Source organism: Ambystoma mexicanum, chromosome 1q, assembly GCF_040938575.1.
Source record: "Ambystoma mexicanum isolate Mex_15411 chromosome 1q, UKY_AmexF1_1, whole genome shotgun sequence".
Classification (NCBI taxonomy): domain Eukaryota; kingdom Metazoa; phylum Chordata; class Amphibia; order Caudata; family Ambystomatidae; genus Ambystoma; species Ambystoma mexicanum.
Genome location: NC_090922.1, coordinates 570301308 through 570325986, shown reverse-complemented (window position 1 = coordinate 570325986; position 24679 = coordinate 570301308). Strand labels below are relative to the sequence as shown.

The 24679-nt window shown below is 41.7% G+C and overlaps 1 protein-coding gene across 2 annotated transcripts in view; it reads right to left on the bottom strand.

Annotated features, from left to right (window-relative positions):
• The window catches only part of CCDC190 (coiled-coil domain containing 190), a 442790-nt gene that overhangs the window by 201555 nt on the left and 216556 nt on the right, over positions 1–24679 (bottom strand). Inside the window, exon 1 of one of the 2 annotated variants that reach the window (XM_069641056.1) lies at positions 18928–19032. The exons of the other annotated variant lie outside the window; for it this stretch is intronic. The gene's annotated coding sequence lies outside the window, so the exon portion shown is untranslated. Of the gene's footprint in view, positions 1–18927; positions 19033–24679 lie in introns of those variants that run through there. 2 annotated transcript variants of the gene reach the window in all.

Here is a 24679-nt window from a genome sequence, read left to right as displayed (position 1 = left end):
GATAAAAAGATAAAAAGTTTTTTAATTGAAATATGAAAAATAAATGACTATTTTTGATAATACGTGGTGCAGTCAATGAGAATTTAATGGCTACTAATCTCATATAGTAAGGTTCAATCTTTGATGGATTTGGGGAAGCAAGGGATCAAGTGAACATTGTGTATTGTTTAAAAGTTCTGTTTTTAGAGGGCTGTTCACTATTGGTCGTAGAAAATATTACCTCTAGTCTCTCTGAGTTAATTGTGACCCTCTCCTGGGCCACACCAACATTCACTCCCGTCTTCTGCTCAAGAAGGTAGTGAACGCTTCTCCCCTTGCTGTTGGGATATAAATATGGATCCATCCTCACCCTGCCCTGGGGTCTCTGCCTGAGTCTGACCTATCCATTGCTGAACACCTCAAACTTGCAGCCAGTGAACCTCCTACAGCTAAGCCTATCACAAGGCGTGTTGTCCCCACTGATTCCCTATCCTGTGGTATCTGTAGTGCTGCAATTTGGAATCTGGGAGTCTAGATACCATATATCTCTTTACACACCCCTGTCTCCATTGACTTGCATTGGGCATAAAGTCCTTAGCTTAAAATAGCGACTGTACCGGGCAAAAGACAGTGGAGCCTGGGTCAAGTGACCTCTCTTCAGTCAACCAGCGCCTAGAGAACGATAGTCATCCAATCCATCGCTGAAGGACTAACCGGGACCCTTCTACAGTGACTATTTACAGAAACCTGCTTAATAAGATCACTGACCTGTAACACAATGAACTCTGAAAAGAGTAGAGATGGACCTCCTACACATTGCTCTAATGAGTGAAGATAAAGTAGCAATTTTAAGGCTGGCACATGTTCTCTTAGTCATTTTGTTTCCCCCCACATTAGCTATTTAACCTTTGGTGTTACCAAAGTGTGGTTTGTACGCGTGTATGTATGTTTTATAGTTATGTTACTTTCTAGGAGTATCTTGATTTTATTTCATGCCTGCGTTAACAAATAGTTATGTACCTACCTGTTTGGACTTCTGTTCCTTAACAGACTTTGATCTCGTTACCAGTCCTTCACACAAAGCCTACTTCTCGACTGCTCAGCCAGGCTACCATTGAGAGCTTGACCAGAGGCTTTAGTGTGAAACTGATTGCACCATTAGGTTGGCTTCTCATAGCGCCTCACCAGAGTAGGTTTTGAAAAACCCTCTGAACAAGTGACTTGTGGGAACATCACCTCAGGTTGTACAGTTTAAGCTCTGTCATGTGATGATATGAGCACAGGGCACCTAGGTGTACCCTTGTAAGCTGACCATGAGCTTGCACCCATTTGTTTTCATGAAGGCACAGAAAAGCCATCAGGCACTGTCGATTCTCCTCTTACAGGTGTGGGTGGTGTTCCTGTATCCAGCCCCCCATGGTGCTGGACCTTCATCAATCATGCTCCCACATTTTAAGCATGCCTGCAAGAAAGAGCATGTGCAGTCGTTAAGCCGCAGGATGCGTCTGCAGACTCTCCCGGATGTTGTCAGCAGATGATGTGGGTGCCTAGGTGCCTAGGTGCCTGCATCTGAGTGGGCAATGGACAACATCGCACATACCACAAGGCCAGCCCTGCTAGGGCATATCCGAGTTATAGTGGCTCCATCCCGTGCAAGCCCATTACTCTCACTTTGCCACATGCTCATCCAGTGCTGCATTGCTCTGCTGGCCCTGCTCATTGTCTCATCATCCACCCAACTGAATGTACAGTGAATAAGAGTGATTACCCAATGTAAGTCTTCCAGCTGGATTTTAATACCTTATTTATGCATATCACCATCTTCAACTTATACCCTACTTTTCTCAAAGCTCCCGGGGGCTCTAGGTACCCTCAAAAAGTAAACAAGCACAATTTTGGTTATGTATGCTTCTTAGACCGGAGGGAAGTTGGACCGATGTACATGCACGAGAAACTAGGAATCAGCCGAAAGGGTATCTTAAATATATGAACCCATGTTGGTATTCTGCAACCAGCCCAGGGGAGATTTAAAAGGTTTTACAGATACAATTATTAGGAAAACAGCACAGTGCTGTTGTCTTCAATGAGGGAGCTGTTGCACAGTGCTGATTCTAGGGGTTGTGAGACCCTCTAAGGCAAAAGAGGTTTAGCTCCCCCTACAAAATGTATTGACATCACGGGAAGTGGCATCACAAGAAAGGGTGTTAAAGTGAGTGACATAGGTCTTTGGTTCTCAACAGCATCACAGGAGGATACATTACAAGAAGTAGCCTTGAATAAGTCAACAGAGAAATAGCCCTATGATATTCTCACCTCGTCGTCTTGCAAGGCGTCAGGTGGGCAGGCGAGGAGAAAATAAATAAGGGCATTACGATCTAGATGCCACCATGTCAGGGACGCCAATTCACCAAAATGCCGGGGGTAGTGCAAGTGATATCACACACCCGATGACATCATAGGAAGTGAAACCATATGACCTTTGACCCATGTGACATCACACAAAATGACAACCCCGATGTCATCACCTGAAGTGACGGATGGGTGTAAAAAGCTTACATTTCATAAAACACCAAACCAGTACTAAAACAGACATAAGACTTTTTAGATACCAAGCACATTTTCACTAAGGTGCTGCCTTGGCGTGCTATGAGGGGGCCATGTTTATATTTTTTTAACTTTATATTGCATATAGTTTATTACAAACCTTTTGCAAATCTAATCCATATAAAACTGAAACAAATTTCAAAATAAAAAACATCAATAAGAATAACACCATTTTCTTTTCATTTTTTGGTTTAAAAGATTTTTATTGAAATAAATATATCTACATGGCAGTTAAGAATCATAACAAATACATAAGGTGGGCAGCCGGCATATAAGAGGGAAATTATAAAAATATAATTCGTATATAAGTGCTGTGCATAAGAAAGGTGCCATGCATATCTCAAGAACTAACTAATAAACTTTAAATGTTTTTTATGTGAAAATGGGGGGTGATGACCAAAGACATACCGAAGGACAGGACATCACATACATGAGAGGATAGAATAAAAGGAAATAAGAGCATGCATAATCATCAAAATTAAGTCATGCTCAAGTAGTGGTAATATTAATATTAGTGAGGTTCAGCTTTGGATAGGTAATCGAGAAAGGGTTGCCATTTCAGTTGGTGTTTACACAACAATTCAGGAGAGGATGCAATACAATGTTCCAATCTATGGATATTACAAATACTATTCCACCATATTTTATGATGAATATGAGTTGAGTTTTTCCAATTACTGGTAATCGTTTGGATAGCAACCATTAAACATAAGTCAAACAAAAAGTTTATATATTTGTTAGTATGAACGGTGTAAAGAAGACATTCAAAGCAGAACTCTTGATGGAGTTTAAAAATTGATTTGATCATATTCCAAACATGGAGCCAAAATATCAAACATATTGACATTCTATAAACATATGTTTAAATGATCCTTGAACTTGTGAGCAGTTCCAACAGAGATCATTAGGTATAAGTCTATACTTGAAAAGGGACAAAGGAGTGACAAAAGCTCTGTGTTGAAAAAAGAAAAGGGTTTGAGTCAAACTTGCTGAGGAAGTAATTTTAGAAATGTGTTTCCAATGCAGGGGCCAGCTTAATTGATTATCCAGTAGTGGGCAGTCATTGGAGAAGTTAAGGAGCCGCTGCAGGTGATGACTTAGTCAACATTTTATAATAAGATGATATATGTGATATCAAAATTTAGTGTAATTAATAGTCTTAGAGCATCTGGCATATTGGAGTTGTGCATAAACAGTTCGTAATTGTCAAAAAGGGCAGCGACAATCATCATAAACTGTTCCAGAAATTATATAGGTAAATGATATTTGATAGTGAAATTATGAAAGTTCATAGGAGCATCTTGCACAAAAAATTGATTGTAAAACTTAATACCTCTAGAGAGCCATGAGCCCCACAATATCGATTTGCCTTTAATTTTAATAAGAGGATTAAGCCAAATGTAAAGGGAAATAAAAATGGATGATTTAGTTAAGAGTGGAAACAAGTAGAGTTTAAGGTATAGTATAGATTGGCGAATGCATGAGCAGGTAATCAATTTGTTGTTGCCTTTTATAAGGTAAACATCAGCAAGGGAGATTGGGGAAACCATGACTCTCTCTAGGTCGACCCAATTGGGTAAATGTACCAGCTCTTCCCTGCGGAAATACATCTGTGTTTGTTTAATGACAAAGGCCAAGTGATATTTACTAAAGTCAGGAAAACCAACCCCTCCCCGGGACCGTTTTTTAAAAAAAGGTTTGTTCAATTACATTCTGTGCTTTTTCTTCCCGCATAAAAACTTAGCTAAGCAGGAGTCAATAGATTTGAAAAAGGATAGGGGAAGGGAAATGGGCAGCATATATAGGAGATAGAGAATGATAGACGATATCATCATCTTTATTGCCTCTAGCGACCCCACCAGGATAGGAATAAGGGTGACCACGAAGTTGTTAGATCCTTTATTATAACAAGTAAAGTATCTGAGTTTTCCTTACAAATTTCTTTGATGGAAGCTGAAATGTGAACCCTAAGATATTTAAGGCCTTTAGGGCACCACTTCATTCCAAGATGGAATGTATGGTGAGGTGTGCAATGAATGTTGAGGAGAAGAATGTCTGACTTTTCAATATTGAGTTTATAACCAGAAGCTTTGGAGAAGTCTGAAATAGTATTTAGTAAGTGTTGGGCACTATGTTCAGGATTTTTAAGAAACAGTAGAAGGTCATCTGCATAAACTGATGTTTTAATATGGATATGTTTATATTGTACTCCAATGATGTTTTCATTTTGTTTAATGGTTTCAATGAAGGGTTCAAGTGCTAGTATGAAAAGGGTTGGGGGAAGGGGACAGCCTTGGTGTGTTCCTCTTAACAAGGGAAAAAAGGACAACGATTGTCCGTTTACAAAGATAGCCATTTTAGGTGAAGAATAGAGGACTTTTATCATAGAGGGAAAGGGCGGGCTAAAGCCATGCCATTGAAGAGTTTTAAAGAGGAAGTCCCATTCCACTCTATCCAATGCTTTCTCCGCAACTAAAACCATTGCAACATGGGGATCTTTAGTGTTACAAATAAGGTCTATAATATTCAGAAAGAGTATAATATTGGAGGCTGACACTGTATTCTTGATATAACTGACTTGATCCTGTTTTATAAGATTGGGTAAGAAGGGAACAAGTCTATTGGCTAACATTTTTGCATAAATCTTACAATCCGTGTTGATGAGGGAAATGGGACGATAATTTTGTGGGAGCTCAGGGTCCTTATTTGGCTTGGGGAATACTGCGGCTTCTAGAAATGAGCCATGAGCTTCTTCCTGTGATATAAGATGAGAGTAAAGTTCACCAAGTTTAGGGAGTAGAAGATTGGAAAAGTGGGCATAGCAATCAGTGGGGAAGCCATCAGGGCCAGGTGCTTTAACTTTCTTAAGATGTTTAATAGCTACAAGCATTTCAGAAGGGGTGATTGGAGCATTGAGGGATTGAAGATCTAATGGGGGATATGAGGTTCTGGGTACATTATGAAGGAATTCATCAATGAAGGGGTTATCAGGAGGAGCTTCAGAGGTATATAATTCAGAGTAAAATTGAGAGAAAATATTGATAATATCTTTATCTGAGATTTTTTTATTTCCCAAATGACCTTTAAGGGCAACCACCCTAGATCTCTCTTTTTTTAATTTAAGGTAAGTCGCTGGAGATTTACTAGCTTTATTAGATAGCTGATATACTTTCGATTTATATTTAGGCATATTAGCACAAGAGTATTGCGTGATGATTTTATTATATTGTAATCGTAAAGTAAGAATCTTTTTGAAAGTAGAGGGAGAGTTATTATTTGCAAATTGTATTTCTAAGGGTTTTAGTCGTTTAAGGATAGACTGATTCTTGTTTGAGTTTTTTCTTTTTGCTAGCGACAAAAGATATTATATGGCCTCTGAGGACTGCCTTGTAGGAATCCCAGTTGTTTGTAACAGATGTATCATGACTTATGTTTTCAGCAAAGTAGTTATCATGGTGTTCAGTTATAAAAGGTAAGAAGGAGTCATCATTCAATAAACTAGCATTACATTTCCACCTATTAGAATATTTAAGGTTATTGGAGAAGTGAGTTGGATAAATATAGGGGCATGATCAGAGATGGTAATAGATTCTATTTGAGCTGTGAGAAGAAGGCTAACCATGGAATTGGGTATAAATATATAATCAAGTTGTGAAAAAGAATTGTGGGGTGTGGAATGGAAAGTGAATTCAGAGTCAGTAGGATGAGCTATGCGCCATGCATCAGCAAGACCAAGATCTGCTATAAACTTAATGAATTGCTTGTGGGATGAGTTATTGCTAAATCGCACCCTAGATCTTCTGTCAAAAAATGGGTCTATGATTTGATTGCAATCTCCACAGACAATTACATTTTAGGGATTACATTGAAGAATGCAATTTCTAAGTAATTGCTAAAAGTTAGGGTCTAGGGATGTTGGGCCATAAATATTTAGTGTAGAGTATTCTTTGGAGTAAATAGATAGTTTGAGTAGAATCCACCTTCCAAGATCATTAAATTCATTAGATATTATATTACATTTAAGAGCTTTGTTAATCAGTGTGATAATGCCATTTTTTTTCCATGAGCGGCACTAGAGAAAACTTGACCAACCCAATGTCTTTTGAGTTTTGTAGCTTCTTCATTAGAAAGATGTGATTCTTGAATACAGGCAATCGAGAGTTTCAATCTATTGAGGTGAGACAGTACTTTTTGTCTCTTGATTGTATTGTGTAAACCTTTAATATTCCATGAGACTATATTAAGTGGCATGAGTGTAGAAGATGAAGTAGATATTCAGGTGTTGGAATTGTTATAAATGATGTCATATAGAAATAGGCTAACAAACACCTTAATATGGGAAACAACCATTAATCTAAAATACCGGATATAAGCACCAAAAACATTAAATATAATGCAACAATTTGTATCACTTGCATGAATATTTCCCTAAAGGACACATAAGGGATAACACAAAAGGGATAGGGGAAGACCAACATGACAAGCATAGAGAATATAAAAATGGAATTTGAAAAGTCTTGATGATAATAGTGGTTAACAGGAAACGACCACTCTGTCTATGCTGATTATTGAAGAAAGGAGTTAGGGGAGGAAGAACCTCAAAGAAAGACAGCCAGACCAGCATCCCGCCCCGTGAGCAGGAACAACAAAAGGCAATTAGCAATGAAGAAAAACAGAAACAGCAGCAGATGACGTGTATCAGATAGGGGCCCTTGATGTATCCATGTCATCTTTCCTTTGGTTTTGTATAAAGTGTCTCAAGGCAACAGGGTCTTGAAACGAAAATGTGCAGCCATTAAGAGTTATGTTGAGGATAGCTGGATGCACAATGCTGTATCTTGCATTAAGTTGCTTAAGTGCAGGTGTAAGGGCCAGGAGTTCTCTCCTTCTGTTAGCTGTGGCATTGGAAACATCCTGACTAACATTTTTCTCCCGTTCCATGTAAGGTGTTTCTTGAGCTTGGCTTTCCCTAGAATCATAATGACATGGGTATAATCAAATACAGCAAATATCATCGTTCTTGAAGAGTGGGTAGTATTAGTGCTTGATGACTGCATCGGAGTATATGGTCCAATGCAATGAGCCCTTTGAATATTTAATTGCACTGAGGATGGAAGCTCTAGAATTTTAGTTTGAAAGTTGTTTGTGCATGGGATACGGTTGCCTGCCTCAACTTCTACTTGTAAACCAATAATTCACGTGTTTTTGAAGCGATTTAACAGTATTTTCAAGTACTTGCACTCTTCCTGTCACATCTTTGGCATTGCTGACCCTTTGCTCCACTTCAGATATTCTTGTTTAAAAGTTGGTCCATTTGTCATCCATCTGCTGTAGCTTAATGCTAGTTGCTTCCATAAAAGGTTTTAATGCTTTCACTTCCATAAGTATGGCTTGCATGGTGTCACTAGAAGTATCTTCATTAGGTGGTGGTGACTCCCTTTTAGACCTTTTATTAGAGGTGGAGATTGGTGTTTCTTTCACTTGAATTTTCTGAGACGCCATTTGAAGATATATTGCTTACTTTATGAATTTATGTAGAATTGATAAATAGTACAAGCCTATTTAACCTTCTGATATGAAAAGTGATGAGGAGTTAATAATTGGTGTGAAGGCAGAGTCTTTGATATCAAAACTCCTTATAATATTAAGCCCAATACAACCAACAAGCTCTTCCTAGTTGTTCAGCCCTAAGACCTGCTTCATTGTGTAAGAAAACTTAGTTGTGGCATAAAATGTGCAATAGTTAATAGGTTTTATTCCATGAAGAGTAGTGGTGGCATAGATAATAGCCAGAGTTTACCACAAGAGGGATGCAAGGTAAATGAATATGTAGTTCCTTTCACAAAACTCCATATATCTTTAAGAGATATAGTTTGGCATCCTTTAGTATTAAGCAGAGAGAGGAATTATAATTTACCTCATATAATTGTATAAGAAAAAAATATAAATGTGCTCCGTACCTTTAAACACCTCAAATAGGCATTGTATGGTGTTTAGGAAGTTATTGGTTCCATGTTGTTTTAGAAATAGCAACCCGCTTGAACAGCTGACAGGAACGTCAGCCCGCGAGTCACAGGACCTCCCGGCTCACAGGCCTCGCTCCTCCTTTACCAAGTTCTTTGTGTTGTGAAGCTGCTGCAGTTTTCCTAAGCTCCACAGTCCACCAGGGAGAGTCTGTTAGTACTACCAACCCTTTATTGGTGAAGAAAGTTTCATTGCGGAATTTAAAAATATAAACTCGCTCACAGAGCGGGAGCTAGCACGCTGTGCCTCCATTCCTGTTGGCGCCTTTCATTTAAATACATCTTCTAAAAAATCGAACTACAGCTAAAACCAAGGGAATATTTTCTCCACTTATTAAAATACTCCACCATTCTTCTGTTGATTAAGTGTCCATACTTGCTACAAATTCACCTAGATAAACTGTTCTCTTAACTGTTAGACCCGTGCAAAATAGCAATAAATGTTTCAGGCCTTCTAATTCCCCTTCACAAAACCTGCATCAAAAATCTTAACCGCTCATCTTCGAGCATGAGGCCAGGACTTCTTTCGTAGGATATAACCAGCCTTAAAAACTGAGTTTGATCAAAACGACTTGATAATTTACATAAATAGATTTATAATGTATTAGAAGCTCTAGCCTCATGATTAAAATGATAAAACAATTCATACATTTTTACATCTTATTGAGTTTGAATCCAGTCAGACCTCCATAATTTAATTTTCACAAAGACATGGTTACTTATATGAAATTCTTCTGCTGCATCTATTTTTCTAAAGTACTCTTGCAAGACCCTTTCCATTTCATTAAAATCCATTCCTTCTCACATTCCAAAACTGGTTTCAACAAATGAAACATAGGCAGTGCTTTCTCCATTATGCATATACCATACAAGGATAACGACTTCCAACAAACTAACCCATATATTGAAAACAACCCTAGTTCATATCTAATAACTAGCATTGGTATTCCCTTTGGAAGTGGAAGCACTCCTTTCCAGAATATACCTTCTAGAATCAGACACATTTTATACGATAGGGAGAACGAGGCCTCCGCACCTTAAGTCACAATAGAGACAACTTTTAGTTTAGAAAATTGTACTACTGATAACAGTGAGAGTAACAGTGAGTAATGACCATCGCGCTTAAGAATTATAATACCTTGAGAGGCCAGAACTTTCATTTTTGCCCTCAATACCCTCTCTCTAGGAGCATCTGCAATACTCGAGTTTATACAGATTCCCAAATAAGTGAAGGTTTCTACTTTTTGTAGGGGTTCATGCTGTAAGTACCAGTAGAATGTATCCTTACAATTTACATGACCTGATTGTAAAACAAACATTTTTGACTTTGCCATATTTATCTCCAATCCATTATTCTCTATCTAAATCTGGAGCACAGATAGCCGTCGCTGTATACCGATTGATTTTTGGTCCAACAAAACCAAATCATTGGCGTACAGTAGTCAGCCTATTGGTTTACCATCAATTCATGGCGGAAAGGATTTAGCCTGTTTCAATGTATCGTTCAATTCCAAAATTAATAGATTGAACAATGCTGGCGCAAGTGGGCAGCCCTGATCCAGTCCCTTAAATGTTTTAATCACTTACGACAGGTATTCAGCCTCTAACAACTCGTTTGGACAACCCGCCTGGACATTTTACTCCATAAGAGACTCCTATCTACTCTGTCAAAGGCTTCACCAGATCAATAAAAAAAATGTGACTTAACACGAAGCATTCTACTTTTAAAAATGCTCAAAAAGAAACACTGGTTCCCGCTCCTTTCATGAATCCTGTCTAAAGACCTCTCTCCGTTTGCTTCATCAACACAACTCAATAATCGCTGCAAAAGCAAGGATGCAAATAGTTTTGCTGCCACATCCAGGAGGGCAATAGGGCAATAGTTTTTCAGCTGTGCCCTATCGCCCTTCTTAAATATTGGGATTATAATAATGCTTTTGCGTGATTCTACAACCTCTCTAGATTTAATCACTTGATCAAATAGTAACCAGAGGAATTCAGCCCAAGGTTTCGGCTCAGTCTTTAAGATTGAATTTGACAGTCCATTGGGACCACCATCCCTCGAGCTACTTGATTTTTTCATCAGGCTGATAATGTCCTCCCGCGCATATTCAAACTTCCAACCGCCAACCGTACTTTTCCCCACCTTCTCTTTTACACTCCCTGAACAGGCAAATATTTTCTCAAAATGATGATCTAGGCCTCTTCAGGCACAGCATTAATCTGCAATGCAGATTGTGGAGTATCTCTCTTGTTTATTAATTGCCATATATCCTTTGTTCTTTTCTTGCTTCTAGCATGTTCTCTGCATTACACTGCAACTTAAATGTTTTATGTGCACAAATCCATTTTTTATCCTTCTGCTGCCTCTTTTTTTTATCATCATAGGGACATCCTCCACTAACGTGGCTTTTATCAGTTTAATATCCCCAGTAAGCTCTTTTTTGCTATTGATTGCTGCCTGCTAGACCACGTTGGACATCTTGCGATATCTCCATATACTTGTCCATTCAGCACATGGAGATCTCTCCATTTTATTTCACTAAGCTAGATAAAAACTATTTTTTGCTGATGGCTTACAATCAGAAATTAGATTATCTAACAGTTCATCTTTATCATCCGAACATGTTATATTCAAGTCACCAGAAATAAATACTACAGGGTCCTCCAAACTGATATAACATTCGTCAATCTCAGCCATAACACAATTCACAAACTCCTGATTCATAACTGCCACTGGATTCCAATAAAGATGTAAAAATCACACAGGTTTCTCAACTGGGGTACATTTTAGAGTCCCATCTCAATTTAAGTATTTGAACAAAAGTATTAAGATTTCTAGGCTTCATAACCTTTATACCTACTATGTTTTTTATTAATAGAAACAGGCCAGCCAATAGTCTAAACTTTCACCCCTTAATTGACAGGTTTAAATATGTGGTAAACGCATCTAAAATCAGATTCGAACATAGCCACGTCTTTGCAGACATAAAATCACAACCGTTGAATCTGACATCACCTTTTTTGAATAAGTGCAAATGGCCTCTTTTGTTCCATGATCCTATAATTGTACTTTTGGGCTGGTCAAATTTCAGTTCGATTTTTTCACCAACCACCAATACCTCTGCCAACCAGGCCCATCACACATCTTTAGGTGAAGTGGTAGTGTCCCTTACTTTATTTACCACTTTCATCTCAACTTCACCATTCCCACCACATGTCACTCTTCTAGGATATCTTTTATATTGCAAAACATCTCTCTTCAAACTCATCAACCAAATTTCTTTTATACTGACTATCATAATGGCAACCCCTTCTACTGTTCGCATTCTCTAATACATGAGGCCCATGCTTATCCTTCTTATAATCAAATTGTAATTGCGAGGATAAACCATTATCATTCCTAACATCCGTCACGTCAAAACCTAGTGGTGACAGACATGGCACTGCTTCTAACAAAGATTGTTTCACTAAATTTAATTCCAAATTCAACAATACTCTATCCAACTGAGTTTCATTTACAAATTCGATCAAACTTAGATCTCTAGTGCCAATTGCTCCTAATGTTGGTATGTGATGCAAAATATTTATTACATTATTGCGATTTAATATGAGGCAATTGTCCACATGAATCAGTCTCTCCAGAAAGAGACATTTCTCCAAGAGACCTTTAGAACACATTTCCTGAGGTCTTACTCTATTGACTAATTTTATTTGAGGGCCCTGACCCGAGGCTTTCTACTTTGCCTCTGCGTATCTGGCATCCTCAATTTGTCTTTTTTGAGCTAGAGTTTGAAATATAGGTGATTTACTTCCAACGTCATTTATTTTACTTCTTCATACCAGAAACCAATTGGATTATTTCGCTTATCCAGGATACCTTGAGAATTTCCTATCCGATTAATAACAATATCTCACGAGTGATCCTCCTCACCACCATCTTCAACTGTGTAAGTGGACAAATTCAATAGTGTCTTCAGCATCTTCCACTACTTCCCTGATTTTGTTTGATCAACCTTATCCAAATTTCGAATTTTAAGTTCTTTAGCAGTGCACCTTTTCTTAGATTTGTACTCTTTAATGTGTGGCCTACATCTTAGAGGATAGCTCTAGACTCCGCAAAATTTTCCTAGAGTCATACATTTTATGTTTTTTGCTGTTGCTTCAAATTCTTTGTTTTCTTTGCTGTAACCTTATTCCCATGTTTCTTCTTTTTCTTTTGGAAAAATATGTGAAAGTCATTTATAGCCTGGTCTTCAGTTTTTGGTTGATTGGTGACTTCTTCCACCATCAAATCATCACTATACTTTAATCCTCAATGTTCCACATCTAACACATTGTCTCTGCAACCCAGGCTCTTCACCCGAGGAGCGTCTCCTATTCTATCTACTATTTCCCTCAGAAACCCCACCCCTGCCTTAGATAGCTTGCAGGTTGGGATCATGGATCTTCCCTCTCCCCCAACCTCTTCAATTCCTTCAGAATGCTGATTGAGCCTTTCAAATACAGTCAAATGTGACTGTAAAACCACTCCTGTTGCCGTTTTTTGGGAATTAATTATATTTGTTGGAGCAGCCACCTTTTCTTTCTTTTTTTCCCATTGAGCAGCTACCTTTTCCACTAAACTATTTAGCCCCTCTGAGGAATCCGGTATACTTGCTGCAAATAAAAACCTCTTTGAAAATCTTCTTAGAATGCAACATAGCAAGTAGCTTCACCTGATCCTTTAGAGAGTCATCCAAGGCCTCATGCAACTTTAAGGGAATCGTCATTCCTGCCATTGAGTCCACATTTCCCAACATCGTGTTGCCCTGCCCATCAGCACGACGCAATGTTGGGGTGGTGCTGCTGCTGCTGCTGATATATCTGAAGAGTAAGCAGAGCAAGGCGATTTCTCAGACTCACTACACAGGCGTCCCTGCATACCAGCATGATCTGCCCCCAATGCCTGTTCAATAATAACCGCCGTAGTCGGCTTAGCATTATATACATTGGGAATTACAACCCCATTGGGTGTTGCTTCCACAGGGGCTAAAAGTCTTACTGGGCTTAATGTTTGCACCAGTTCTTGTCTCACCTGTGCAGCTTGCACATCAGGTTGGTCTAAAGGCTCCACTGTGGATTTACTCAGAGGTTTTGTCGCCTGGCATTTGCCTCTATCCAAAAAACATTTTTGGGGTAGATATATTCTGGATGTTGGAATCCAATGGGTATATTTCCATAAGCAACTCTGCATCCGTAATTTCACTTCTTTCTAGGACCATTTTGAGTTCTGCAGGCCTAGTAGACTCCACTACTGATTTAGAGAAAAAAGCCACAATCTTTCTGTCTAATGTTTAGAACTGCAGAAGTTCTAATCAGCTGCTCATTCACATTTTGGTTTGTCTATACGCAGAGCACTGGGAGGCAATGAAGACGCCATAATAATCAAATCAGCCCGAGCACTGGCACTCGTAGACGTCAATACGAGCTGAGGAGTAACTGCATTATTACTGGCAAGCGTGCATTATGCAACATGTTCAGTGCTTACCTACACCAGCGTCCACCAGCTGTTTACTCCTCAACGAGTAGCCCGATTCCATCACGGAGCTACAAACACTGGGTTTTACACCGTGACTGTCAGCAAACTGCAACTTCCCAGCCACACTGTCAGACCACAAACAGCCGACAGCACTTGTCTCACTTGACACGAGCTGATTCATTTGCAAGTGCTTTTAAGCCTCAGGCGTGAGTGTTGAACACTGAGCAGTAGACCACCAGGAAAACAGCTTTGAAATCCTCCTCTCCTCTCAGCACAAAGCCTCTCAGCCGACAGCACTTGTCGCACTTGACGCGGGGGTCATGTTATGAAAGAGGTAGACCAAGTAGAACCAGCATAGGCCGGGGGCACTGACATACATATGCCACTATGGCCTCATATGGCCATTTAGTGACAAGTCATAGCAATTATTGCCGCATATGTACGGTCTAGTAATCATATGCCAAGTAAAGACCCACATTTGCAGGCGATGCCATGATACCGTGTGGCTAATGTAGCCTTGGAGGACACAGCCATCTCATGTCTGCTATAGCCTTACAGCCTAGGTATGGTCAACATATGTAAGTTACAGCTTTGTATATCCAGTTGCGTCTTATATATGCCAAGTGCATCCTCAAATGTCCAGTAATGCCACCGAATCTGAGTTAATGCCTGCAGCTGGTATCAATGAAGTCCGCGGAATAGCCAACTGACACAAAACCCCAAACACTGCAATAAGTAACAAAGAACCCTTTATTTCTTCTTTTTTACCACAGAAACACTTTCAACATAATGTCAAGTTTATAAAGGCAATATCTATCAGTCAAATGTTATTCAAAAAGTTCATAACAAACTAACTAAAAGGGAAACCATGACACCTCAATGTGTTTCAATCCATAAAATATGTTCATCATTAGGAGGACCGAGGGGCTGACCCCACAGGGTTGTACCTTTATGCGGCGCTGAACATAAACGTCATTGACCATACATTCCTGAGCTGTATGGTGAGTGGCATATAAGGTTGTGTAGACCTTGCTATGATTCACACCTCTGGCCCGCAGAACACACATAAATAACAGCAGCAAGCACGTAACCCATAGAGCTATCTTACTAGCTATTTCTTCTGACATGTGAATACCACAGCATTTGTTAATGCATTGGCCCTAATGGCTATGTGTCTTATTAACATAACACTTATATTCCTAATGCTGCTAAGTGCACTAATGATGTCATGGCCCATGCGTAAACCTCGTAACAGTAGTGCTATATTTTCTTTTAAAAAGGACTGGAGGGGACAGGAGAAGGTGATGCATAAATATCCTGATAATTGTTTTTAACTGCACAATTGATTAAACAGCATTATGTGTTGCAGTTGGATAGCCCAGTGATTTAAAAGCTCATCTTTGGCAACTGCAAGCCTGTACTTTCCATTTTCATGTTTCAGCAGGGCTGAATCAGTCCCTCATCTTTCTAAGGTTCATACACTAATTAATATTACAGTTTGTACTAATAACACCTATTTTTACAGCGCTTAAAAGCAGGAGGCATCAGGAGTCAGCCATGAAGTGCTATACATACAAATATGATATAATACTATTCTGCTTGAATATGGCAAAATCTAGGCCACAGTAACTTCAAAACATGGAGAATTTTTGCACAAAATGATAGGCCTCCGAAAAATAAAACAAACACGTTGGCTCTAAATAAGTAGCTCTTCATTTGGAAGAGCCACGCTGTCTGGCTTATACAGGCAAATACTGCTCTTCAGTCTTGCCTTTGTGCATATGGCACATTAGAGAAAGCCAAACTTCGTAGCGTGATTTCTATCTTAGCTGAATGAGCAAGTTGTGTCCATTAGACCTGAGATCTCTACCAATCGGTTAATAATGACAGACTCCAGCAGATAGGCAGGCATTGTGCCTGGCCTACACTTGAAGGTAATGGTAAGAAGCCTAAATACTACACGTGCTTCAATTGGAAGCCAGTGAAGAGAGCGCCTGGCACTCGTAACATGGTCTCTTCTAGTGAGACCCAGAACTAGTCTAACCGTTTTATTGTTAATTATTTGGAGCCTGTGTAATTCATGTTTACTGATTCCCACTAGTAGACTACCGCAGTAGTCTATTTTAGCGCCAATAATGGCTCTAAGGATGATCTCTGTACTCGCTTGGGTAATAAGTGATTTAAGATGATGTAAAAGTTTGGTGTAGTACGTAGAGGCCGTTATAATGCTCGAAACATGAGATTCCATGGTTAATGGCTGATCAAGCGTAACTCCTAGGATTTTAAGTTTGGGTACAGGGGCAATTAAGTCAGTTCCAAGTCTGAACAGGCAGTAGTTACTGTCTAGTTTTTTTTAAGCGGAGGAGCTCCCGACTATCATGAGCTCTGTCTTGCTTTTGTTGAGGGCCAGGGTATTATTGAGCATTCAGTTCTCGATGACAGTAAAGATTCTATTAAGTTCCTGTTCATCCTGCATGTGGATACATGTGTGGAATGACACATTGTGTGTTGTCTGCATAGTTGCAACACATTATGCCCTCAGCTTACAATTGAGAAAAAAACGGTGTCATAAATAGCTTATAAATACAAGGTGGTGTGCTGGTACCCTGAGGTACTCCAAAGTGGACTGGAATTGGCGAGGCTTCTGCTATGTCAGAGCAAACTCTACTAACTCTGTTTCCTAAAAAATAAACTATCCAGGAGACAGCCAGGGGTGAGAAATTATCAAGATCCACGAGTCTGTGCTTCAAGATAAAATGATTGACTAAATCAAAGCGCAGCCAATTGATCCAGATGAGACTAACAGGGACAGCAAGCCTTTATCTAGTCTCTTAAGCAAGTAGGGATTTAAGTTCAAGGAGTGAGATTTCAGTACCGAAATCACTTCTGAAGCCTGATTGATGTTCATTAAAAATGGGATACAGGTTTAAGTGTTCAGATATTTGTCTGTAAGCCACTTTATCTAAAATCTTCAGAAGAAAAGGTGTATTAGAGATGGGGCGGTAGCTCAGGGGATTGTCCCTGGCTAGCCCAATTTTCTTTAAAATGGGTGTGACCATAGTTTGTTTCACATTATCGGGTACTAGACCCTTATCCAGTGATTCGTTAACAAATTTACAAATTGCTTTTGTAAGGATAGGCCGGCAAGTTTTTATAATCCCAGAGGCACAGGCGTCGCCTTTACAATGGGAGGGTTTTAGTTTCTCAATAATTTTTTGTAGAGTATCCTCTGTTATGGGATGAAAATTGAATTGGGGAATGTTTGGTTGCCACTTATTTGGTTTCTGAGATTCAATTGGAGGATTGGCTGGGAAATTCTTCTTTCTTTCCAGCATTCCTGCCATGATTCCCAAGAGTTTATTGTGCATGCCATCCTGAATTTTCTGGCACCAGGTAGCATCCCGAATCTCCAGTTGGTCAGCTTGAGGTGGGACAGTTTGTTGTTCTTTTACATTTTTTTAAATGTCCTTGGTGTTTGAGTCAGCGTTATCTATTCTTTAGTTATAGAAATGTTGTTTAGCCGTTAAAATTGCTGATTTGCACATGTTTGCTTCATTCTTGTAGGATAACAACAAGAATGAGGACGGCACAGATTTCCATAAATAGGCCTTGAGAACTATAGCCTTAAGCTTCCTTAGGTCAGTTGAGAACCAAGTTTGGCTTTTTTGCTCTGAATTCTTCTGTTTCTTAAATTTTAAAGGAGCCAGAGTTTCAGAGGTACTGGCATTATTAAAAGCCAGGTTTGATGACATAGTTAATAGAGTAGAATGCGGCGAGAAGTTTACATCAAGATTAAGTAGAGGCACAATGCTGTCCACTGTGAGTTGTTTTCGATTGCGTGACAAGACATACCCATTGTTAAGATTTTTGTGTTTAATAGAGAAAGGAACTGTTATAGAGAAATATATAAGAGCATGATCTGACCAAGGGCATGGAATGATGTTCAGATCGTGGCATGCAATATTGGTAGTCGCAATCCAATCTAGCGTATGTCCTAGAATGAGTGTGGGTTTTTTCACTTGTTGCTCAAAACCTAATTCTGAGAGGGTTTTTTGAACCTGTGACCCCTAGCCAATGGTTGAAGTCGCCCATAATTATAAATTGCAATAGTGGTTTGAGCCAGGCAAGCACAGGGTGAATAAGTGCCTCTATCCAACTGTCCTTCAGTGATGGAGGACGATATAGGACAAAAATGTTTACAGTGGCCTCCGCGTTCATACCAATCTTGATATATAGCGAATCAATTTCTTTGTTTATCTCTACTGGAACCTCCTATATGGAGAGGGAGTCTCTTAAGATGAAGGCTACCCACCCCATGCATTCCCGTCTGTCCTTGCGTTTCATCACGTATCTATTGGGTATCGCCAAGTTTAAACCAGGGCCCGCAGCATCCGAGCTCCAGGTTTCTGACACTGCGCAGATATCAATGTTGTTATCTTCGATGTAGTTACAAACCTCAACATTGTGTTTTACCAAGGATCGTGTATTTAGCAACACGCAACGTAAGAGTGAAACCGGGCTAACAGGGAGGGGCGGGGAGCTGTTCGTATTAACAGTAGACATTTTGCTAGTAATATCATTTATTTGTTTGGCAGCAATCAGATGTGCTGTGTGCACCTCCGTATTAACAGTAGTTTGGGAATGCTGAATCTTTGTTAAGTAATGGATTGTGTTGGTTAGCTCTGGCCGTGTCTCTGTAGTAGGCGCACACTCCGATGATGGAGGGTCATGAACGTAGTGTGTGTGAAGGTTGAATTTGCGTGAGTCTGGTGACTGAGTCAGGTACTGTGCAGGACTCACCTTTAATAATGGTGCATTGGTGGTGGAACGTGCCAGTGACTTGGTTTGTTCTGCCTCTATGAGCGCCATAACTTCGGCAAATCCCATGTTGGAGGAGACCGTGTGTCTGCGTCTGCCAACGTCCTCACTGCAGACTGCTGGAGACTGCCCCTTACGTCCGCGCCGGCGCGTTCGGGCTGAGTTTCTAGTAAAGTTGGGTTCCGGAAACTACAATCCTGCTGGGGAATGTATTTTCTGCTTGCCTAGAGTGCGTGCAAGGGAGCAGAGCTCCAATGTTTCAAATCGCACATCTGTTTATTTTGCGAGTACTAAAATATGCCTCCTGGTGGCCTGTGCAAATAGCCACAGAAATGCTAGCTAACTAATGCCACTTGAACAATATATTTCAAATACACACAAGAATGTTAAAAGCAGTTAAGATGATGGAACATAGTTAAAATGCAATTAAGAAGGAATTTCTGTCTAAACGAGTTTGTTAGGCAGCGAGTCTGTTAGCAGAACTGCCTTTTGTATCTGCTGCAGTGGCCGGCAGCCGAATTCATTGATTGGTGGCGCGTAAATATTTGGCACAAATTTTCAAGAACGACGAAGCGTAGCGAAGGAGCCTGAACAAACCAAGAATTGTATGCGGGGGTTCTCCCCCTGAGAAAATGTTTTAATAATAGGGTAAAATGTTGCATTAAATAGCACACTGTGAAAAATCCAGACAGTTTGCAATCAGTTTTGTAGGGTAAGTCATGAAAAAATCCAATAGGTGCAAGTCACCAACCGTGCACAGGAGTATTTTCCAATGCTTTTTAGGATGCCCTGCTCCACAATATATGCCAGTGTAAAAAAGATGTTCAGACTGCCTGTGGCCATACATTTCCATGCTGACTGCACCTATATAAGACAGTACTCCCATATGAGAACATACTCATGTTGTGCATAATGCCAATAATGATACCACAAGAAAACATATATGCCAGTACCCGCACATAAGAACACAGTCCTGTTGGCTTTGCCATTAAAAATGCCATGCCACAATAAGAAAACATGTTTCAACTGGCAGGTCCAATGCAGGCCAATCCAGACAAATAATAACGCTTATCATGTTCAGTTCATCATAGAGGAATAGATGATCAGTAAAAGAAGTCATGCCATGGTAAGATATTATAGATAGACTGGTTGCACCAAAATGCCATTTCAGTCATGTAATAGCGCTTATCATGCCGGCTTCAGTGGTCGAACTAGGTGGGAGCAGTTAAAGAAGTTGAACATTCCCTTAAGCTGCAGGTGCATTTTTTGGGGGTTTTGGATTGCACGTGGGAGGCACGGCAATGGGGTTTGTGGGGAGATGGGACAGGCCAGTAGGAAACATAGTTCCACTACTTCTTTTCATACACTTCGACCACTGGCCATCTTTAACATAGATGCCCAGTAAAAAATATGACCCTTGATGACCCCTAAATGACGTCCTTGAAGAAACCCTAATTGGATGTCACTGAAGTATCAAACTTTCGACCCACCTCTCTCTTGCCGTATCTACCAAGGGTTCTTGAACAAATGATGCATGCTCAACTTACTTCAGACCTTAATCTTCATCGTCTCCTTCCGTTATATCAATCTGGATTCCGCCTGCACCATTATACAGAAACTGCTCTTCTTTCTGATTCTAATTCTATGGCACATGCTGTCTTCAGTACTGTGGTGATATTACCAGAAGTGGCAACAGGCCGCCCCTCAATCTAAGGGCCTGAGCAAAGCAAGGATCCCTTAACTCAGGTGGTGCTGGCGTTACCGACAGGGCCGTGCCACTGCCAAGGGCAATATCACCCTTAGCACCCATGTAGTTACCTACATGGCCCAGCGTTGTGTCAGTGTTCACAGTTCGTTTTCAATGTTGATGACTGTGATGTTATCAACATTGAAAACAGACTCCGAGAACCATGGCAGCGCCGGGCTGTGCAGAAAAGGTACGTTTCTTATTCTTTTTTTAAAAAAAAACACAATTGTAGCACCCACAAAGGTAAGTCCACAGGTGCTAAACGTGAGGGGGCGGGAAGGGAAAAGGAGGAGGAGCGGGAGGGGGCGGTGGCCAGCAGCACCCAGGCTGCTCGGAATGCAGGCTTATACCATAGAATACAGCCTGCATTACGAGCATTCTGATTGGCAAGCGCCCCCTTCCAGGGGGCCACTTATCTTGTTAGACCTCAGTGCCGCCTTTGATACAGTAGATCTAATGTTGCTTTCTACTTTATCTTTGCTGGGAGTTCGGGAATGGCTCTCTGCAGTGGTTTTCTTCTTATCTTTCTTGACGTTCTTTTGTGGTGTCTTGGAAACATTCTTCATCTTATTCTTTTCCTTTTCCCCGAGGAGCAGCACCTCAGGGGTCTGTTCTCGGTCCTCTTCTTTTTAGTCTTTATACTTCTCCTTTGCCTTCCTTGATTTCCGATCACAGTTTCCAGGCACATACCTGTGCTGATGACACCCACATTGTCCTTTCTTTCCTTTCTTTTGATGACACTATCCATCAACGTACCCCTGCTTGTGCTTTGCCCATGAAAAATGGACTGTCCTCGCGTTTCTATGCCATCATCCAAAAAAACATAGATTCTCTTTTTTTCCTGCATCTTCTTCTATTCTCTTTGCTCCTCTCACCTTTCTGCTTATTCCTCCTGCTCACAATTTGGGCTGCTTCATTTTTGATTCTGCTTTTGCCTTTCAAAGCAAAATTTCTATATTTGCTCAATCTTGTTATTTTTACATTTATAATATTAAAATTCACCATATTCCAACCTTTTATTCTACTAAACTATTATTACAAACTTGCATTTTGTCTCATCTTAATTATTGTTGTTCTTTGTATATTGCCCCCCCAGCTTGTGCTCTTTTTCCTCTTCGTTCTGGTCTTCTCTCGGTAGTAAGAGCGTTGCTTGGTCTACAATATTCCACTAATATTGCTTCTTTTTTGATCCAACTTTGTTCATTCAATTAAAGCAAGATTTTAGTATAACAATAATAATTTGCATTTATATAGCGCTACGAACTCTCGGGTATCTCAGCGCTGCTTACTACCCATGGTGTGTGCTGCTCTGGCCTTGGTCTAGCATTTAAATGTGTTCATGCATTGGCTCCTGGTTTTCTTTCTCATTTCGTTTCTTTACACCATCCTCTTGGGGCTCTTCCTTCTGCATCTCACTTTCTTTTCTGTGCCTCATCCTTTTTTGGGCTGCTTCTCGGTTCCATTCCTTTCAATTATTAGCGCCTAAATTATAGAATTCTTTCCCTCTAGATATTATTTCTTCTTCTAACCTAAAAACTTCGTCTGCTGCAACCTGCCTTTCCTCATAATGTTTCCTCTTCACTTTGGTTGCGCCAGGACGCTCATTTTTCTTTCATGCCTTTGATTGTCATTTCCTATTCATTTCGTACTGTGTGGGAAAATGTACTGCGCCTTGGATAAAGGCGCTATGTAAATGTCATAAGTAAATAAATCCGAAATCAGAGTGTCCTAGGGAAACTGGCACAGCCTGCTCCTTTCACCCTCCCCTGTACCCGCAGTGACAATGCTACTTGCTTCCAGTAACACAATGTCCTGAATGTTCAACCACATCACTAAACGTAGGGAAAAAGAGATCACACAAGATTGAATCTCCGAAAGTGTTGGTTCACACCTACACACAGACTCTTTAAATACAAGTAAATGCTGCAGTGGACAAGGGAGCATAATTGTCAGCTCCCACCAATAGGCCAGGGGTGCTGTAGCAGACCCAGCACACCGAATAGCAGTGCCACTGAGCAGTGGGTGGCTGAAGAAGCAGTAGTTGGCATGTCTTCAGAGTCAAGGAACTTTGCCTGTGCTCACACTACTCCCCAGGCCTTCCCGCCACATGATTCCAGGCCACAGCACGGGAGGGCTATGCACGGTGGTGGGGTGCATAAGAAAGAGTAATGGGAAGTTTGGAGGGAAGGCGAGGGCCATGTGATGCCTTACCTTACATATGAGATGACGCCTGCAGGCATGCGGCGCATTAACTGGTATAACATGGCAGTACTGGGGCCTTTGAGGTTGCATTTGGCAGATGATAGGAGCTCACGGACACATGAGGCTGTACCTACCATAGACATTAACAGGCCGATTCATGGAATTAATGTGCGCCGAAAATTCCGGCGCAGAGTTGCCAAAACGTGCGAATCGCAGTAAAAGTGCGAAAATCGCAGTGCAACTGCGAAAATCGCAGGGAAACCAGCGCACATCGATTCATGGAAGTCCGTGCGCGAGAAAAATATTGGATGGGCGCTGAAAAAGTGCGCGCCGCACGCCGGTGCACAGGTCATCCAATGGTGTGCGCCACGGCCGCTGCGAAATCGCACGTAGCGCGGCGCACATTACAAAAGTAGGCGGAACACGGGGCGTAACACTCGGAATTGGGAACAACGCGTGAAAATATCAGCGTCACGGGGGAAGTACAGGAGGCAAGTGCGCGGAACGCCCACACGCTCGCCTACAACTCGTATTCATGGAATCGAATAGGGCATACCAGCACACGGTCAAAGACGCGCACAGGGCCAAACAAGTACGCCACAAGAAAGCAGGCGGTAGCGTCCCTGCGCCTGAAATAAATGTGCGCCAAAATGTGCGCTAACAAAAAGCTCCCATATACAGCTATGATGAATGATCCATACAGTGGCCCTCTAGGACAAATGAGGTGCAAAGGGGTACCGACAAACATGGACACTCGCTGTGTGAAAAATAGCGTGTGCATGTATTACGGGGTTCGCGGGAAGTTCCCCACGCGATTGGCCTGGGCACGTGTATTCCGGGGTGCGCGTGAAGTTTACCACGCGAATTAGCAGGGTATGTGTATTTCGGTGTGTGCGTGAAGTTCCACGCGCAATTTCAGCAGGGTACGTGTACTCCGGGAGCGCGGCAAATTCCACACGTGAATCCAGCAGCCTACGTGTATTCGGGGGTGCCCGGGAGTCCCACACGTGAATTGGCCGTGTGGGTCCTCCCAGCTGTTTCCTCTACACCCTCCACAGCCCCTGCAGGCGGCCCACACCACAGGGGACTACCCTGCACCCCTGCACATGTCCCGCAGGCAGCCCATCCACCATGACCATGCCCCCCAGCCAACCCACATGTCACCTTGCACTACTGCCCACCAACGCATGTCTCCCTACACCCCCAGCATCCAGGGGCACCCTCCACCCGCCCCCACTCATGTCTCCCTGCACCCCCACCCCCACCCCCCAGCACTGTAGGGCACCCTCCACCAGGCCCCGACTCCTGTCTCCCTGCAACCCCACCCCCCAGCACTGTAGGGCACCCTCCACCAGGCCACCACTCCTGTCTCCCTGCACCCCCACCCCCCAGCACTGTAGGGCACCCTCCACCAGGCCCCTACTCCTGTCTCCCTGCACCCCCACCCCCAGTACTGTAGGGCACCCTCCACCAGGTCCCCACTCATGTCCCCTGCACCCCCACCCCCCAGCACTGTAGGGCACCCTCCACCAGGCCCCCACTCCTGTCCCCCTGCATTCCCACCCCCCAGCACTGTAGGGCACCCTCCACCAGGCCCCCACTCCTGTCCCCCTGCACCCCACCCCCCAGCACTGTAGTGCACCCTCCACCAGGCCCCCACTCATGTCCCCCTGCAACCACACCCCCCTGCATCCAGGGGCACCCTCCACCAGGCCCTCACTCCTGTCTCCCAGCACCCCCACCCCCCAGAACTGTAGGGCACCCTCCACCAGGCCCCCACTCCTG